Source organism: Aegilops tauschii, chromosome 4 (genome assembly GCF_002575655.3).
Source record: "Aegilops tauschii subsp. strangulata cultivar AL8/78 chromosome 4, Aet v6.0, whole genome shotgun sequence".
NCBI lineage: Eukaryota > Viridiplantae > Streptophyta > Magnoliopsida > Poales > Poaceae > Aegilops > Aegilops tauschii.
The window spans coordinates 476,535,484-476,547,656 of NC_053038.3; the positions used below are offsets into that span (position 1 = coordinate 476,535,484).

Below are 12,173 nucleotides of genomic sequence, written 5' to 3' on the forward strand. Positions count from 1 at the left end.
CCAGCCAGGCCATCCCTCTACTCACCCACACCCCCTGTTATTCTGCGGCGACGGCAGCCTCACACTGCAGCCGAACCAGTCAACCCTCGTACTCCTCTCCGCGTAGGCATCCACTGCCGCGTCTTCCCCGGCTCCGCGTCGTCCCCTTCCTAGGCCTCGCCGTCGTCCACCGCCTTGGTGCTCTCTGCGCGGCATGGTCAATGTGGTCAAGGAACGACTTCCATCGGAAGAGTACTGTACGTGGAGAGGCTGACAGCTAGGTCCACGCCACAGCAAGAAAGTGCAACCTTATTACGCGTAAAATAATTATTCCTCCACCTGACAGCGGGGACCCACCGGATGGGCCACCTGACTGCTGGGACCCACCAGCTACATCTTCGCATGCAAGGAAGTGCCTCCTTATCCTCCCTGACAGTCGAGACCCACCTGGTCGAAGCGTACGTAGCGTTATCATTCTGGTCACGAACGTGTACATACATACTGGTCGATCGGTCCGTCTGCAGGCTGCAGCGATGAACCGTGGACGAGTAAGGAAGGGCACGTGTTGTACTAGAGGCACGGACGTAGCATGTCACGCAGTCCCGTCAATATCGTGTACACGTACGTACAGCCAAGGTGCAAGAAAGTAAATAAGGCCACGCACATACATACGGGCGGGGTCTCGAACGCCTACTCGCGCATACGTATGGCCAGGGCTTGTGTACATGGAGAGGCAGCGACGGCGTCCTGTTCATCAGCAGCCAACCAGCTGGGTCGAAACGGAGAAACTGCGTCGTCGTGTTCATCGGGAGGCAATGGAATGCGTCAGGTCCATCGGGAGCCAACCGGCTTGGACGGAACAGCCGAAACGAGGCCTGGAGTACCGCTGAACGAAGGAAACGGCCTTGTGTTCGACCGCCTATGGTCGAAACGGGATCCTGTTCACCGGGAGGGGTGTGGCGTACCGCAAAACAGAGGAAACAGACTTCTCTTCGACCTCCTATGGTCGAAATGGGGTCCTGTTGATCGGGAGGGGTGTGGCGTACCGAAAAACGAAGGACACGGACTTGTGTTGGAGCACTACGGTCGAAACGGGGGTCCTGTTCATCGGGAGGGGTGTGGCATACCGCAAAACGGGACTCTACGGGCTACTGTTCATCCACCGTCTACTGCCTCGCTCCAGCCTCCACGGGCTACTATTCATCCAGCGTCGACCTCCTCCAGCCTTCACATGCGACTGTTCATCCACGGCATCTCCCTCCTGCCTCCACCAGCTATTGTTCATCCACGGGCTCCTATTCATGCAGCCTCCACCGCTCCTCCAACGGCTACTATTCAACCAGCCTCTCAACGGGGTCCTGTTCAACCACCCCTCCACGGGCTACTGTTCATCCAGCCCTCCACCGGCTACTGTTCAACCAGCCCTCCACGGGGTCCTGTTCATCTAGCCCTCCACGGGGTCCTGTTCATCCACCCCCAATCGTCTCGATTGGGGTCCTATTCATCCAGCGGCAACGGCCTCTACTACCACGGGGTCCTGTTCATCCAACCCCCACTGGGAACTGTTCATCCAGCCCCCAACAACGCTCACTATTCATCAAGAGGCGCAGCAGGTTCGATCGGCTTCCGTTAGTAGCAGTAGCGAAGGAATCGCTAGATCGGGTTCAGTTAACAACTAGATCGATCGATCGCTCGGGTTCAGTAACGTGTAGCCTGCAGTGCAATCGCTTGGGTTCAGTAGGCGAATGCCTCACATGGGTTCACTTAGAACCCAACGCCTCGCACCCACGCGCGTACGTGTATGAGAGAAACGCGCATTGCTCGGCCCCGACCACCCACCGTAACCGGGAACTCCCCGATATTTTCCTCGCCCTCACTTCTACCATGTTTTTCTGTCATGGACGGCCCAAAGAATGTCACGCAGCTGCGTCTCCGGCACGCCCAGGACGAAAAGCCCATTTTCTGTCATGATTTTTTGTCATAAAATTAGGAGCCCACCACATCTAAGATGATACCGGGTTTTGTCACAATTATCGTCATATAAGTGTCATAAGCATGACAGAAAAAAATTCGTTCGGCCCAAAATGTCACGGATGTGTCTTTTTTTTATGGTGCATGGGTTTCCCGACAGCGGTGGTTATAGAAGCTGAGAGAGAAACAGGAAAGAGGAAGCAAGCGAAATGCAGAAGATCAATGCAATATTAGCAAAACTAGAGGAACTTGAGAGCCAGCGAGCTACCGGCCAACCATCTCAGTGGAGCGAAGATCCTTCATTCGACACTGCCCCCGAAGCTACCCCACCATCTCAGCGGAGAAGCAGTGTGGCTTCCACGAAGCTCGTTTAGCCTGATATCACGGCTCCTCGCTACCCCATGGATAGTATCATGGAGAATGAACATTGTGTGCTACTGGAGAAATGCCATAACCTAACCTTGAAGGTGGCGGTCGGCTCTGTCTTACCTCCTCGAGCTGAGAGAACTTTCCATTGCCATCTGATTCCACATGGCTTTGCTATTGTCGGGGTGGATGAAATAATGGAGGGATTTGAGGGGTTGGAGCTTGAGTACCCTACAGGTGAAGGGGAGATTCTTCTGGAAAATGCCTTAGGGAGTACCTGTCTATGGAGAAAGGAGAACATCAAGCTTCCAAACTAGACGACGCCTCAGCAGACTCAGCCGGAGGAGGCCCCTCAGCAGACTCCTCATAGTCTAGCTCAGCTGTCTCAGCTGCATGAGTCATCTCCGGTGCATGAGCTGTCTCCGCCGCCTCAGCCGCCGTCTTCGGCAGAGGAGGCCCCTCAGCAGAGTCCTCTTCCGCCCCAGCTGTCTTCGGTGCGTCAGTGGACTCCGCCTCCTCCGGCGCGTCAGTGGACTCCGCCTCCTCCAGCGCGTCAGCGGACTCCACCGCCTCAGCAACGGCGGAAGAGAGCCACCGATGCTCCAGCGGCTAGCAGTACAACAGGCGGGAAGAAATTCAAAGTTGGTCCAAGCCTTAGGGCTCCTCCAAAGTTACCATATGAGAGGACTGACGAGGAAAACAAGGACATCTTGGATGCCAAAGTGAAGGCCCATTTTGAACGGAAACGTCCACCTTCGAAGGAAACAATAGATCCGGTGAAAGCGAAGCGCTCTCTGGATGCCCTTAAGCGACCACCACCACCTCCGCCGCAATCACACTATGATCGCTGTATTGAAAAGACATATGATCAAGCACGGAGGTCGGGAAGTACTACCAGTGCTGCAAGATGAAGTGGGAAAAAATTCCCCAGCTCGGCGAACAGGAGAAGCAATCGTGCCCCCCGCTCAAGGTGTCTAGCGATATCGCTAATCATCCGGTGCTAGCGCCCCGGTACCACTCTTGGTGATTACGTGGGCGATGATGTACAGTTTGAAATGGATGAGGTAGTAGAGACCTTTAGATACGAGCATGGGAAGCCTCTCGTCAAACCTGATCAGCTCCCACATCTACCAACGATGATGCGAAGATTGCATGACTGGTACTTGGAAACCGGTAGGAAGGATGGGACCGATAGTATGATGTTGGGAATGAAAGATGAGCACGACTTCATTGGAGTCGACCTGATGCATGTTGAATTTGTGGAATTATTTCAGTTATTCAATCAAGAGGCCATCGACAAACAACTCATGACTTCCTACTGTCTGTAAGTATTATTTCTGTAACTAAGTCTCTAGCTCAGCTCGTTCATTGCATGTATATATAATTGTCCTTGTTATATTATGCAGACTGAAGATTGTCGAATGCAAAAGAGGAAAAATCTACGACATTGGGTTCATTAGCCCAAATACCGTAAATGAATGGGCGGTACAAAACAAAGCCAAAGATACTGAGGATAACTGGCTAAAAGCATTCCTTCAACATCAAAACAAAAGGGAAATACTCTTTCCTTGAAACTTCAAGTGAGTGTAACTGTCTTGTGCATATTCGGTTTCGCTTACTCGAGGTTAAGTGAAATTGATGAGTTATGCGTGCGCAACTTCCACTTTATTATGCTATCCATTAAGGTTGACGGGGTAGTAGTAACTGTCTTAGACTCGAGACGTAAAGAGCAAAAGGAGTGGGAGGACATGAGTGAAATGCTCCAGAGGTAAGTTCAATCATTATCGCACCATATCGGTAACTTTCGTTCATTTCCTGATATCAAGTAATCATTTTCTTTGCCGGGCAGGGTTTGGAAAAAGTTCACCGGAATGGTCTCGGGTCTGAAGAAGGAGCTACGATTTACACACCCCAAAGTAAGTAGTACTAGCTAGTTCCGTGCATCTCTCATTGATTCTAGTTTCTTCAATACCATTATCATGCTTGATTATCAGTTTCATTGAACTCTATTCTCGTAAAGTGCTTGTGGCAGGCACCCAGGAATAATTTATGTGGATACTACGTTTGCGAGTTCATTCGCAACTCGACCCTTGAGCGGGGAATAACTTCAAAACAATTTGAAGTACGTAAGCAATATTCACAATTCTTTTTTATTACCATCAATTGTGTTGAGTTTCATTCATATATATGTATTGACCCCCTTCTTTAAATTAGATCTGGCAGATGCGGAATGAACACCTACCACATGATTGCGTACAAGCAATTCAGGAGGAATTGACGGGATTCTTTGTTGACCACTGATGACCCACGAGTATAGGGGATCTATCGTAGTCCTTTCGATAAGTAAGAGTGTCGAACCCAACGGGGAGCAGAAGGAAATGACAAGCGGTTTTCAGTAAGGTATTGTCTGCAAGCACTGAATCGATAAAAGATAGTTTTGTGATAAGGTAATTTGTAACGGGTAACGAGTAACAAAAGTTAAAAAGGTGCAGCAAGGTGGCCCAATCCTTTTTGTAGCAAAGGACAAGCCTGGACAACTCTTATATGAAGGAAAACGCTCCCGAGGACACATGGGAATTATCGTCAAGCTAGTTTTCATCACGCTCATATGATTCGCGTTCGTTACTTTGATAATTTGGTATGTGGGTGGACCGGTGCTTGGGTGCTGCCCTCCCTTGGACAAGCATCCCACTTATGATTAACCCCTATTGCAAGCATCCACAACTACAAAAGAAGTATTAAGGTAAACCTAACCATAGCATGAAACATATGGATCCAAATCAGCCCCTTACGAAGCAACGCATAAACTAGGGTTTAAGCTTCTGTCACTCTAGCAACCCATCATCTACTTATTACTTCCCAATGCCTTCCTCTAGGCCCAAACAATGGTGAAGTGTCATGTAGTCGACGTTCACATAACACCACTAGAGGAAAGACAACATACATCTCATCAAAATATCGAACGAATACCAAATTCACATGACTACTTATAGCAAGACTTTTCCCATGTCCTCAGGAACAAACGTAAGTACTCACAAATCATATTCATGTTCATAATCATAGGGGTATTAATATGCATAAAGGATCTGAACATATGATCTTCCACCAAATAAACCAACTAGCATCAACTACAAGGAGTAATCAACACTACTAGCAACCCACAGGTACCAATCTGAGGTTTTGGGACAAAGATTGGATACAAGAGATGAACTAGGGTTTGAGAGGAGATGGTGCTAGTGAAGATGTTGATGGAGATTGACCCCTCCCGATGAGAGGATCGATGGTGATCACGATGGTGATGATTTCCCCCTCCCGGAGGGATGTTTCCCCGGCAAAACAGCTCCACCGGAGCCCTAGATTGGTTTCGCCAGGTTCCGCCTCGTGGCGGCGGTGCCTCGTCCCGAAAGCTTGCCCCTTATTTTTCTTCGGACGGAAGACTTCATATAGCAGAAGATGGCCACCGGAGGCCTGCCAGGGGCCCACGAGGCAGGGGGCACGCCCAGGGGGTAGGGCACGCCCCCCACCGGCGTGGATGGTGGGTGGCCCCCCTCTGGTTGATTCTTTTGCCAGTATTTTTTATTAATTCCAAAAACTACCTCCGTGAAGTTTCAGGACTTTTGGAGCTATGCAGAATAGGTCTCTAATATTTGCTCCTTTTCCAACCCAGAATTCCAGCTGCCGGCATTCTCCCTCTTCATGTAAACCTTGTAAAATAAGAGAGAATAGGCATAAGTATTGTGACATAACATGTAATAACAGCCCATAATGCAATAAATATTGATATAAAAGCATGATGCAAAATGGACGTATCAACTCCCCCAAGCTTAGACCTCGTTTGTCCTCGAGTGGAAGCCGATAACGAAAAATGTGTCCACATGTTTAGAGATAGAGGTGTCGATAAAATAAAATACGGACATGAGGGCATCATGATCATTCTTATAACAGCAACACATATATATATTGTCATATGATTTCTTATGCTAAAGTAACAATCTATTCACAATGTAAAGTATGAATCAGAAACTTCATTGAAAACTAACAAACTATGATCTCGGTCATTGAGGCAATTGCAATTTTTCATAACATAGGAAAGAGTCAATATAAGAGCTTTTCAGCAAGTTCACATACTCAACTATCATTTAGTCTTTCACAATTGCTAACACTCACGCAATACTTATGGGTATGGAGTTTTAGTCAGACACAGAGAAAGATAGGGGCTTATAGTGTTGCCTCCCAACCTTTTATGTGGCACCCCGATCCGCATGGAGCAGGGGCCTTCGCACGTCAGCCCAGTATAACACCTGACGCACGACAGGTCCATAATACAGCATTCCAGGTACAATAATATTCATCAAATACATGTATATGAGATTACATCCTTGATGAATACAACCATCTGGCATAGCCCTACGACTATTTGAATGGCAGCGGAAGTCTATTAAAAAGGCGGCGGAAGTCTTGGTTTGGCAGCATAACAACTCTGGCTGGGCTCCACAACTCACAGGACTGGCAAGATTACGGCCTAGCACGACGGATCAAGCGAGCAATACGGGTACGACCTACAAAACTGGCATGACACGCCAGGTCAGTACATTGAATGTACTTGCAAGACAACCAAATACATAGTATCCAAACAAGCTAAAGACAAAGCGAGAACCGAGCGCATGCAACAGCCTATCTCATATCAATTACTAAACATGGCACGATAAAAATCAACTAAGCATGAACAAAATCATAGCATCTACTAACATGGCAATGACATGGCATATCAAAACATGATTATAACATGGCAATGGCAAAACATAGCATATCATCTCAATCATGGCATAATTTAACATATAAATCAAAGCATGGCATGGCATCATGAAACTATGCTGAAAATAAGCTACTGATCATATCCGATGCAGACATAACAGGTTAACTATATGCAACCATCTTCTGTTCTATCATGGTTCTTTAAATGCAAATAATGATATATTACTCATGCAATGCAACCAAACTTGTGCACCGAGTCCCTCGGACTCTCTTATCAACTGTGATCATCTCTGGATCACAAACACACCACCAAAGTGGTCTTTCTCAAGAACAACTCGTGATCCTTACGGCGATCACAACCACTTATCTCATCATCAAAATATCGTCGTGACTCCTCACGACTATCTCATAGTTCAAGTTACCATATTCTTGTTATCACATATTTATTTACCAACTTAATTATTTCGGTTTGCCCTCCATTTCGACCAAGACCTGATAGTGGGATCTACTACGAACTGTGTTGCTATCGATAGACTTTATATACACTCTGCAGAGGTAGCACACTGTACCGACACCACGGAACCCATGGCCTCGTCATCCCATTCGGGTGGACCAACGGCATTCCGACGAAACCAACCTACTGCCATGACGCTCTCCCGGCCACTCCGACCCAATCCCCAATGGGCTGGTCCTGGGTGGCCCCGTGTCTACCAAAGACACCCCGACCACCGTCGTGGTCAACTCCCACTCGGGGACTGGTACCAAAAATCTCAAAAACGAGCACACAAGGTTATGTCTGCTTACCTGATCAGGGTAAGCACGCCCATAACCTTCCCTAGTTGGAGGCACCGACGAGAGGCACGACAATAGATCGCATTAAGGCCTTCCCAAAAAGGCAAATGTGGCTGCACTAAAAAAGTTCGGTTTGGCGGCACTATGACTCGATCCCATCGATGACAGAGGAGGTTTGTTATTATTAAGTCATTTTATTTCCTTCTCCATCATCATGAACATATTTAACATGAGTGCAACATGTCGCATACAAATGCACGAACAAAATATTGAACTCCTCAAGTGCACAACTATAACATAAAGGACACGACAATAGTATATCAACGGTGCATTACAATCCTCATAACAGTTTATAACGATGACATGCAAATAAAGTAGAGTAGTGGCATGGCATTATTAATAATAACATTCTAATTAACATGGCAAAGGTATCATGAAACACAAGCATGCAAGATAGGCATAAAGAAATAACTGCCGATGAAAACGATATAAAACAACTGCAACTACACACACACACAAGGTGCAAGCAAAGTCAACATGCAAGTTCAGGGCTCATGATAAGAGGTTGGCTTGCCTGGGGGTCGACAAATACTCCGGGAAGAAGTGTGAAACGATCGCAAAAAGATTTGCCGGAAACAGTTCTCTCTCGGAGGGGGCTGTTTACGGGCAAGGGCAAAATGGTCATTTTCACTGGGTGAAAATATTATGAAAATGATATCAACGGAACAGGCTCGACGAAACAAAGACGTGGGCTTTGGAATCACCTGATTCGGAGCTACGGGTAAAAAGATACGGACGTTTAAAGCTCAGGGACTAGTCTGTAAAAATACTTCTACAAACAGGTCCCTGGTAGTTTAAACAGAACGTGTCTTTTCTGAAAATACATTTTCCAGAGAGGGAAACGTATTCCCGGCCGAAGGAGAGGAAAAATGCGCTTTCTGAGATTGAAAGCGCACTTTCCAGAAATGCGCTTTCGCGCGGGGAAAGCGGCGTCGCGGCGGGGGCGCCGCCAATTATCTGACGTGGCACTCGGCCCGGCCATTCGGTCGCCGACAGGTGAGGCCGCGCGGGAAAGGGCCCGCCTGGCCCTGGCGTCTTCTACCTCCTGCTCGGGAGCGAGCGAGGCCGAGGGAGGAGATCGCCCCGACGAGGATCGCCGGCGACTCCGGCCACGGCAGGCGACGGGCGACCTACCCACGGGTTCAGGGGGAGGAGGCGCACCCCGGGGTAGTCTCCGTTGCCGGCGACGAGCACAGGGGAGGGAGCCACCCGGCCCGCGACGGAGAGGGGCTTCGGCCTCCGGTGGACACGGGGCTCCGATGAGGGGAATGGAGGGGCGGCGGACTAGGGAGGGTCGCAGGGATGTGGCGCATCCATCCATGATGCGCACGGGGCTCGGGGAAGCTCGGGGGTGGTATAGGGCGGCGGAGCAGAGTGGCAGGCTCGCCGGAAATCCGAGCACTCCGGCGAGGGATTCGGTCGGGCTCCGGTACTGGAGTGCTTTGGAGGGAGGGGGAAAGGGTTGGCTTGCTCGGAGAAGGCTCAGGCTGGCTATTTATAGCCGGGGCAAGGAGAGGAGGAGGTGGCACGCGGCGGGCGACGTGTCCGCGCGTCGGTGACGGCGCAGTGTCGGCAGGCGCGGCCAAGGCCCACGGGAAGCGGCGGGAAGGCGGCGGGGAGGATCAAGACGAGCAGCGGAGGCTCACGGAGACGAGCAAGGCTCGAGGACAAGAGGAGGAAGCGGACACCGGCGAGGAAGAGGACAAGCTCACGGGCACGCACTGTTCGAGCGTTGGCACGGCTCGCCGGAGAAGAAAACGAAGGGGGCCAGAGGTCCAGAGGGAAGAGGACGTCGAGGGGGAACTGCTGGGCATTAATGGCGAGGCCAGAGCCGGTCGGAGCAGCGATGCCGACGCGAACAGTGGCTAGACCACCGTTTTGGCTGGCTGCCCACGTAGTCACCACTGGCATGGCGCGCTCTGGGGTTTTTACTGATGTAAGTTCATGTCTACCGCGAAGTCCTTCCAGAGTGGAGTATTACCATGGTCAAAGATCGGGCAGAGACAAATGGAGATGAGTGAAACAAGCTCCACAAGTTTGCTGTTGCAAACTTGGCAACATCCTAGAGATTAAACCAGAGAGGGTAAAAGGTAAAATGGTTGTCTGGGAGGCTTAGGGTAGAAAGTACTACGGCCCTGGGAGTTTTGAGGTAAAATGGACAACTATTTACCATAGTTGCTGTACAACCACCAAAACTGACCCAGAAACTTAATCATGATGAAACACTCACTAGGAGTGATGGATTGGGCTATAACTGGGCAAAGCCTGATGATTTGAACATAACATGATGCCGTAAAAAGTTCATACCAAATGGACTCACCAAAATGGTACTTCCTTCACAGCTATCATTTCTGTCCAAAAACTTCAGAAAAATCCTCAGGGCAATTGGTCAAGTGAAATGAGCGACAATATTGTGGAGATAGGTTATATGAGTAGGAGAAGGCCTGGAAAAATTATCATCCATAATGGAGCAAGATAAAATACACTTGCTTCACAAACTGAAAATTTGGATAGAAAACAAGAGTTGCTCCTGTGCTCACATAGTTCAATTAAATGAACTGAATTTGTGTGGAGGATAATTATTTGAGATACTTGAGATGATGGAAAAGTTTCATCCCATTTGGAAACACTATGAAGGTACTTCCTTCACAAACTTGTGTTCTGGTCAGAAACTTTGAAAAATTGCACAGGGAGCTAGGGTGAATGGATTGAGCTCATCTTTGGTATCCATGGGTTATTTAACAATTTTAAACACCCTGCCAAATTGCAGCTCAATTGGACTTAGCAATAAAGCACTTCCTTTGCAAAATTTCAGAGAAGGCAGAAACTTGCATTGGATCATGTGCCAAATTTTGAACTGTGGAATCATGATATTAGGATGGAACTAGTGATTATATAGCAAGGACAAGCTCCACAATTTATGTGGGAATTTTATCTTCTATAAAAATAGTAGTTCCTTTGGAAATTGGCAGAAATGCAATATTGGCATTAAATAGGAAAAGGCAATTTTCCTTATTTAATTATGGCCAATATACTTGCCAGAGCTTGGATTAGGCATAAGCATCAACTCCACCAATTCTCATGAATTTAGGAGATGGCTAGATATGCCTTTGGATTTTATTCCTTAGAAAGGCAAGAAAAGGAATAAATCATAATTCAAAAATATTGCATTGGACTTAGCAATATTTTTGCATATCCAAGGTTAAGAAAGATAGGATGATCTCTGGGATCAATTGGGAGGATCAACAAAACAAGGAAAATGGTGGCTCTTTTGTAATCACAAGGGCATATCCAAATTCCAAAAATTTGGAATTAGGGTTTAAGAGGGTTTGAGAGGATTTGAGCTGATGCAAATGAGGTCTTGCCCACTGAAAAAGACATGAGCAAGGTTTTGACAGGTTGGAAATGACAAAATTTCTCAGAGTCATCCAGCAAACTCAGGAGAAAGATTTTGAAAGTGAGTGCCAGGAAGGAATAACAGCACAAAAATTGATAACCCAATTTTGGGGCTGTTACATTTTACCTCAAGGGTAATGTCAACAATAATAGTTTATGATAACTTACATCCAATTGGATATATATATATATATATATATATATATATATATATATATATATATATATATATATATATATATATCAGGATCTTTCCAACACAATGTGCTTGCCAAAGGATAAAATGTAAAAAGGAAAGGTGAAGATCACCATGACCCTTGCATAAGGTATAAGACAAGAATAAAAGATAGGCCCTTCGCAGAGGGAAGCAGAGGTTGTCATGTGCCTTTATGGTTGGATGCACAAAATCGGAATGCGAAAGAACGTCACTTTATATTGCCACTTGTGATATGGACCTTTATTATGTAGTCCGTCGCTTTTATTGCTTCCATATCACAAGATCGTATAAAGCTTATTTTCTCCACACTAATAAATCATACATATTTAAAGAGCAACTTTTATTGCATGCAACAATGACAACTTACTTGAAGGATCTTACTGAATCCATAGGTAGGTATGGTGGGCACTCATGGCAAAACTGGGTTTAAGGATATTGGAAGCACAAGTAGTATCTCTACTTGGTGCAAAGAATTTGGCTAGCATGAGAGGGAAAGGCAAGCTCAACATGTTGGATGATCCATGACAATATATTTTATTTCGGATATAAGAAAACATAACCCATTACGTTGTCTTCCTTGTCCAACATCAACTTTTTAGCATGTCATATTTTAATGAGTGCTCACAATCATAAAAGA

General features: G+C 47.2%; 1 long non-coding RNA gene across 2 annotated transcripts; it reads right to left on the minus strand.

Annotated features, from left to right (window-relative positions):
- Window positions 1-5,345: 5,345 nt before the first annotated feature.
- On the minus strand, window positions 5,346-9,369 carry LOC141021377 (uncharacterized). Of its 2 annotated transcripts, XR_012182529.1 has the most exons (4): window positions 8,628-9,369; window positions 8,438-8,519; window positions 6,555-6,883; window positions 5,346-6,020 (listed from the first exon to the last, which is right to left on the minus strand). It is a non-coding gene; the product is annotated as an uncharacterized lncRNA (long non-coding RNA). The 2 variants fall into 2 exon arrangements; XR_012182528.1 differs by lacking the exon at window positions 5,346-6,020 and having other exon boundaries at window positions 6,375-6,883.
- Window positions 9,370-12,173: the final 2,804 nt, after the last annotated feature.